The sequence below is a fragment of the Phyllobates terribilis genome, unplaced genomic scaffold (genome assembly GCF_046119375.1).
Source record: "Phyllobates terribilis strain yellow unplaced genomic scaffold, ASM4611937v1 Scaffold_10__3_contigs__length_209671492, whole genome shotgun sequence".
Taxonomy (NCBI): domain Eukaryota; kingdom Metazoa; phylum Chordata; class Amphibia; order Anura; family Dendrobatidae; genus Phyllobates; species Phyllobates terribilis.
In genome coordinates this window covers 120,905,438-120,913,005 of record NW_027362770.1, presented here as the reverse complement: position 1 = coordinate 120,913,005, position 7,568 = coordinate 120,905,438, and positions in this window count along the sequence as shown.

Sequence of the window (7,568 nt, the reverse complement as noted above, 5' to 3'; positions counted from 1 at the left end):
GGTGCTGCCGACCGTCTGGACCTTGCAGATGTTAGCCCTTCCGCATACAACTCCTCCTCCTCTACTTCCTCCACCTCCTCTTGTGCCACCACCTGACTCCGAATTCTGTTTAACATGTGCTCCAGCATGTAAATCACCGGAATAGTCATGCTGATAATGGCATCGTCAGCACTAAACATCTTCTTCGCCATTTCAAAACTGTGCAGAAGGGTGCATAGGTGTCACGGGTGTGTCGCCACGAAGATCGTCACGATTACACAGCCTGACTTCTCGCAGCTGACTTTTTGGTACTTTGTGTTTTCGGCAGTGAGGGAGTTAATTCTCTCTCTCTCTGTGCTAGACGAGGTCCAGCCTCGCCCAGCTGCAATCAATGTTTGCTGTAGTGAGACTCCTTAAAATGCCTGCTGGTCTGTTTGGGAAGTGTCGGTGAAAGCTTTTCATTCTGACTAACAGAGCGGATCGTGGTATTTGGAGTTTTTGAGATAAGTGTATTTGGAATGTTTTTTCCCTTCCTCGCTTTATCATTTATCTCCTTTCCCGTTGGTGTTCCCTCTGTTGTAGTTGAGTAGTTGTTGTATGCAAGGTGGTTTTGGTTTTTCCCTTGTACTGTCTCGTTCGTCTAAGTACTGTGTGTGGGCATATTATTACTTGTCCCCTTTTGTTGTGATCGGGGTCCTTCTCAGGACTAGATTACTTAGGAGCAGGGATCCTCAGGAGGTAGGGGTTACGCTGGCAGCCTGGACCTCTGTACCTTTAACAGTACCTCCAGGTTGAGGGATTAGTCAGGGCCCCAGCTTAGGGTCAGCTTAGGCCCCCTACCTCCAGTATACAGAGACAACGTGACATTTTCACCGACCCACTTAGTTTTTCTCCAGCTACCATGGATCCAGTAGCCGGTCTAGCTCGGCAGTTGCAGAGTTTGTCCATGGAGCTGGCGGACGTTAGGTCCAAGGTTTTGCATCCTCAGGAGCAAGCCGGACCAGAACCTAAAGTAGCTCTCCCTGACAGGTTCACTGGGGGGCGGGACAAGTTTTTTGTTTTCCGGGAGGCATGCAAGTTGTACTTTCGGCTGCGGCCTCGGTCATCGGGGAGTGAAGAACAAAGGGTGGGAATTGTCATCTCGCTCCTACAAGGGGACCCACAATCTTGGGCGTTCTCTCTTCCCCCGGGCTCCCTGGCTCTCCAGTCAGTGGATAGGTTTTTCGCTGCTCTGGGACTCGTATATGATGACCCAGATCGGATCTCCCTTGCTGAGTCTAAGTTACGTAGGATCCAGCAGGGAGATCGTCCGGTGGAGGAATTCTGTTCGGAGTTCCGTAGGTGGGCCACGGACACCCAGTGGAATGACCCGGCTCTTAGGAGCCAGTTTTGTCAAGGTTTATCCGACAAATTACAGGATGTGTTGGCACAGTATGACTCTCCCGCGTCACTGGAAGCCGCTATGGCCCTTGCTATTCGCGTTGACAGACGGCTTCGGGAGAGGTGCGGGATAACTCTACCCCCTGTGATGACTCCACCTCCTACAAGGTCCCCACATATGGTGGTTCCCCTGGTCAGTCCAGAGGAGCCTATGAAATTAGGAGGGACATCATTTCGGGGGAGGGGACCGGAGGTGCGCCATAAGACAGGAAGGTGTTTCTTCTGCGGGAGAGAGGGACATTTTATTGGGGGGTGTCCATCCCGTCCCTTGCAGAGTGAAGAGTCGTCGGAAAACTGTTGATCCCAGGTTGTGTGGTGGACGGCAATCTGGGAGTAGGTATTTCGTCCCTAGGTTCGTCTCAGTTTCTCGTACCGGCGGAGGTGGTGGTGGGTACGAGAACTGAGAGGATATCTGTTCTTCTGGATAGTGGGGCCGGGGCTAATCTGGTTGATGCTCGGTTTGCCCGGTTTCAAGGTATGCGATTGAGTGAGTTGGCTAAACCCATCCCCATATTCTCGATCGATGCCAGGCCTCTCGGTCAGGGAAGTTTTTTGCAAGCTGTGCATGACGTAAAATTTCAAGTGGGGGCGATACATAAAGAACTGTTGTCTTGCTACATGTTGGAGGGTCTTCCCACTCCTATAGTGTTGGGCCTTCCTTGGTTAGCTAAGCATAACCCGGTTATTAATTGGCAAACCAGAGTGATAAGCCAATGGAGTAAATTCTGTAATAAAAACTGCATGAACACGGTCATCGGTGCGGTTACTCCTTGGGTCTTACCTCCATTTCTGGCGAACTTTGAGGATGTATTCTCGGAGAAAGGGTGTCAGGAACTACCTCCTCATCGCGAGTATGACTGTTCTGTAAAATTGCTCCCTGAGGCCAAGTTACCTAAAGCTAGGTTGTATAACCTTTCTGGTCCTGAGAGGCAGGCCATGAAGGATTATATTTCAGAAAGTCTGGCTAAGGGGCATATTAGACCTTCATCTTCACCGGTGGCTGCGGGGTTCTTCTTTGTTAAGAAGAAAGATGGAGGCCTACGCCCTTGCCTGGATTTCCGTGAACTTAATCGGATTACGGTCCGAGATCTGTATCCGCTCCCACTTATTCCCGATCTCTTTAATCAGATCGTGGGCGCCAAATGGTTCTCTAAGTTGGATCTCAGGGGGGCGTACAATCTGATTAGGATGAAGGAGGGGGATGAGTGGAAGACGGCGTTTAACACTCCGGAGGGGCATTATGAGAACCTTGTCATGCCATTCGGTCTGACTAATGCCCCGGCGGTGTTCCAACACTTTGTTAATGACATTTTTTGCCGCCTGGTGGGACAGTTTGTTGTCATATATCTGGATGATATCTTAATTTACTCGCCGGATCTGGTGTCTCATCAGGAGCACGTTAGGCAGGTGTTACAGATCTTGCGGGATATTAAACTGTATGCCAATTGGGAAAAGTGTGTGTTCGCCGTACAGGAACTCCAGTTTTTAGGCTTCCTGGTTTCAGCGTCCGGTTTTCGTATGGACCCTGGGAAAGTGCGGGCAGTTCTTGAGTGGGATCGGCCAGAGAATCTTAAGGCACTACAACGTTTCCTGGGGTTTGCTAATTATTACCGGAAGTTCATTCGTAATTTCTCGTCCATGGTTAAGCCTCTCACAGACATGACTAAAAAGGGGACGGATTTTTCTAGGTGGTCTGACAAGGCTTGTCAAGCATTCTCCTCCTTGAAAAAATGTTTTGCCTCGGCACCCATACTCATTCAACCTGATGCGTCACAGCCATTCATTGTAGAGGTTGACGCTTCCGAGGTAGGGGTGGGAGCAGTATTGTCACAGGGTTCGTCCCCTGGTAAGTGGCATCCGTGCGCCTTTTTCTCTAAAAAATTGTCGTCCGCTGAGAGGAATTACGATGTCGGCAATAGGGAACTCTTGGCCATTAAGTTAGCTTTTGAGGAGTGGCGCCATTTTTTGGAGGGGGCAGTCCATCCGGTCACCGTTATCACCGATCACAAGAACCTGCTATATCTGGAGTCCGCGAAACGTCTGAATCCCAGACAAGCTAGGTGGTCATTGTTTTTTACCAGGTTTAATTTTGTCGTTACATATCGTCCTGGGTCAAAAAATGTAAAGGCGGATGCCTTATCTCGTAGTTTCCCTGGGGCCGGGAATACGGACGACCCGATTCCTATCCTTCAGGAGGGGGTGGTGGTTTCGGCAGTATGCTCTGAGCTGGAGGAGGAGGTATTGGAGGCTCAGGGGGACGCCCCTGTTGGACCTCCGGGGAGACTGTTTGTTCCAGATCAGTTGCGACAAAAGGTGATCGATGCACACCATAACTCAGTTTTTGCAGGACACCCGGGGAGTAAAGCAACTGTGGATCTCCTCTCGCGTCGGTTTTGGTGGCCTAACTTACATAAGGAGGTGGTAACTTTTGTCGCGTCCTGTGGGGTTTGTGCGCGCTCTAAGACCTCACATACCCGTCCGTCTGGGTCCCTCTTACCTTTGAAGATCCCGGAGCGTCCTTGGACTCATCTGTCTATGGACTTTATTACGGACCTCCCTCCGTCTTCGGGTAAAACGGTCATACTCGTTGTAGTGGACAGGTTCAGCAAGATGGCACATTTTATCGCTCTTCCGGCTCTCCCTAATGCTAAAACTCTTGCGCAGGTGTTCATTGGGGAGATTGTGAGGCTTCACGGAGTACCCTCCGAGGTGGTGTCTGATCGGGGGTCTCAGTTTGTGTCCAAGTTCTGGAAGGCGTTTTGTGCATGGCGGGGGATGCATTTGTCATTCTCATCGGCTTTTCATCCTCAGACCAATGGTCAGACGGAACGTATGAACCAGAGCTTGGAGACATATCTCCGGTGTTTTGTGTCAGAGAACCAGGAGGACTGGGCTTCTTTCTTACCTCTGGCAGAGTTTGCTCTTAATAATAGGCGGAGCGAGTCCACTGGTAAGTCCCCGTTTTTTGGGGCATATGGTTTTCACCCCCAGTTTTGTACTTTCAGTAGGGGGGGCTCTTCGGGGGTTCCTGAGGAGGAACAATTTTCCTCATCACTCGCTTCAGTATGGAGAGGGGTGCTGAAGAATCTGAATAATATGGGGAACCGATACAAACGTATGGCTGATAGGAGGAGAGTGTCTGGTCCGGACCTAAGTGTGAACGATCGGGTATGGTTGTCTACCAGGAATATTAAACTTAAGGTTCCCTCCTGGAAACTGGGTCCCAGGTTCATCGGGCCGTACAGAATCAGTTCTATTATTAATCCGGTGGCATTCCGTCTTGACCTCCCCCCTACGTTTAAAATTCACAACGTGTTCCACAGATCGTTGCTTAAGAGGTATGTGGCGCCGGTGGTACCGTCACCTTTACCTCCCCCTCCAGTGGTGGTCAATGGTAACTTGGAGTTCCAGGTATCAAGGGTCATCGATTCACGTTTTAATCGCCGGTCCCTTCAGTACCTGGTTCATTGGAAAGGGTATGGTCCTGAGGAGAGGATGTGGGTTCCTGCGTCGGATATTAACGCAGACCGATTAGTTCGGGCCTTCCACACGACTCACCCGGATAAACCTGGCCCTGAGGGTCCGGAGGCCCCTCGTAGAAGGGGGGGTACTGTCACGGGTGTGTCGCCACGAAGATCGTCACGATTACACAGCCTGACTTCTCGCAGCTGACTTTTTGGTGCTTTGTGTTTTCGGCAGTGAGGGAGTTAATTCTCTCTCTCTCTGTGCTAGACGAGGTCCAGCCTCGCCCAGTTGCAATCAATGTTGCTGTAGTGAGACTCCTTCAAATGCCTGCTGGTCTGTTTGGGAAGTGTCGGTGAAAGCTTTTCATTCTGACTAACAGAGCGGATCGTGGTATTTGGAGTTTTTGAGATAAGTGTATTTGGAATGTTTTTTCCCTTCCTCGCTTTATCATTTATCTCCTTTCCCGTTGGTGTTCCCTCTGTTGTAGTTGTGTAGTTGTTGTATGCAAGGTGGTTTTGGTTTTTCCCTTGTACTGTCTCGTTCGTCTAAGTACTGTGTGTGGGCATATTATTACTTGTCCCCTTTTGTTTTGATCGGGGTCCTTCTCAGGACTAGATTACTTAGGAGCAGGGATCCTCAGGAGGTAGGGGTTACGCTGGCAGCCTGGACCTCTGTACCTTTAACAGTACCTCCAGGTTGAGGGATTAGTCAGGGCCCCAGCTTAGGGTCAGCTTAGGCCCCCTACCTCCAGTATACAGAGACAACGTGACAATAGGTCCCTGATCTGAGACCACTCCTCCAGCGTGATTTGCCCCACCTCTGAATCTCGTTGGCCCAGGCTATACGTCAGAACGTATTGCACCAGGGCTTGTCGGTGCTGCCACAGTCGCTGCAACATGTGCAGAGTTGAATTCCACCGGGTAGGCACATCGCATTTTAGCCGGTGAAGTGGCAGGCCCAACGACTTCTGTAGAGATGTAAGTCGCTGAGCTGCGGGATGCGAACGGCGGAAGTGAGCACACAGCGACCATGCCCTCTGCAGAAGGCCATCTAGTCTGGGATAGTGGGCTAAAAATTGCTGGACAACCAGGTTCAACACGTGAGCCATACAAGGCACGTGTGTGACATTGCCCCGGCGAAGGGCCGCACCCAGGTTTGCAGCATTGTTGCACACGGCCTTCCCTGGTTTCAGGTCCAGTGGAGACAACCATTCATGAAATTGGTTCTCCAGAGCTGACCACAACTCCTCAGCTGTGTGACTCACATTTCCCAGACATTTCAATGTAAAAACCGCCTGATGACGTTGAGCCCTACTGCCAGCATAGTAAGGAGGTGTGCAGGATCCCTTCTGCGCAGTTAGAAAGCTTGTGGCATGACCAGACAGGCTTTGGGTGCAGGTGGAAGACCGAGAGGAGGTTGAGGAGGCAGAAGCAGTGGAGGAACTTTGACATAAAGAGGATTGACGCACAACTCGTGGGGACGGCAAGACTTGGACAGCAGCCCCTTGTCCTGCTGTCACCATAGTTACCCAGTGCCCAGTCAGCGACATGTAACGCCCCTGTCCATGCCTACTCGTCCAAGTGTCTGTGGTGAAATGCACCCTGTCACACACAGAGTTTCTCAAAGAAGCGGTGATGTTGTGTGCCACATGCTGGTGGAGCGCAGGCACACCTTTCTTTGAGAAGTAGTGCCGACTGGGCATCTGGTACTGGGGCACTGCGACGGACATAAGGTCTCGAAAATCCTCTGTGTCCACCAGGCGGAAAGGCAGCATTTCTGTAGCCAAGAGCTTGCAGATGGTGAAATTCAACCTCTTAGCTTTCTCATGGCTAGGAGGAAATGGTCTTTTACTTGTCCACATCTGAGGGACCGAGGGCTGGCTATTGTGCTTAGACGGGGTTGATAAGGGTGTCCCCGGCAAACTGCCGGTCTGTGAGGAAGATGCAGGCGGACATGTTAGGTTGCCTTGATCCAAAGCTGGTGCTATCGATGTCGGACAGCGATCAACACCAGCTGGTGTTACCACCTCCAAAGAAAATGATGACCTGCCAATCACGCTGGCTGTTGCGGGTAAAGAGGTGGCAGGTCTGCGCCCCAAAACAGGTGTGACTGCTGTCCCCCCAGTCACAGAGGATGAAGAGGCCGCGGATGCACAAGATATGGCAGATGGTGGTTGGCCCGGCCGGCTAGGCCGCATTGTAGCACACTGAGCTTCCCACTGCAACTTATGCTTCATGTCCATGTGCCGGTTCATGCATGAAGTACTCAAACTATGTATTTTTTGGCCTCTACTTAGCTTTTGCTGACAAATGTTACAGATAACACGAGTTGGGTCATCTTTATCGATCTGAAAAAATGCCCAGGCTATGCAAGGCTTAGCACCCATGCAACCTGAAGAGCCACCACGACTTGTGGTGAGAGGCAGAGTTGTGTTTGAGGATGCAGTTGTTGACGTGCTTCCAGTACTACGTCTCTGTCCAGGAAGGCGCAACCTGACCTCGTCGTCACTAGTATCTTCCTCCACCTCCTCTGCTGACCTCATCTCTTGGCTGACTGTGGGTTGACAGTAAGTGGGATCTCCAACCTCATCATCATCACCCTGTGCGTTATCACACCCGTCGTCCTCAGAGCCAACCTGTTCCTGCCCTGACAAAAAACTAAAGTTGTCGCTCCAATCAGGTATT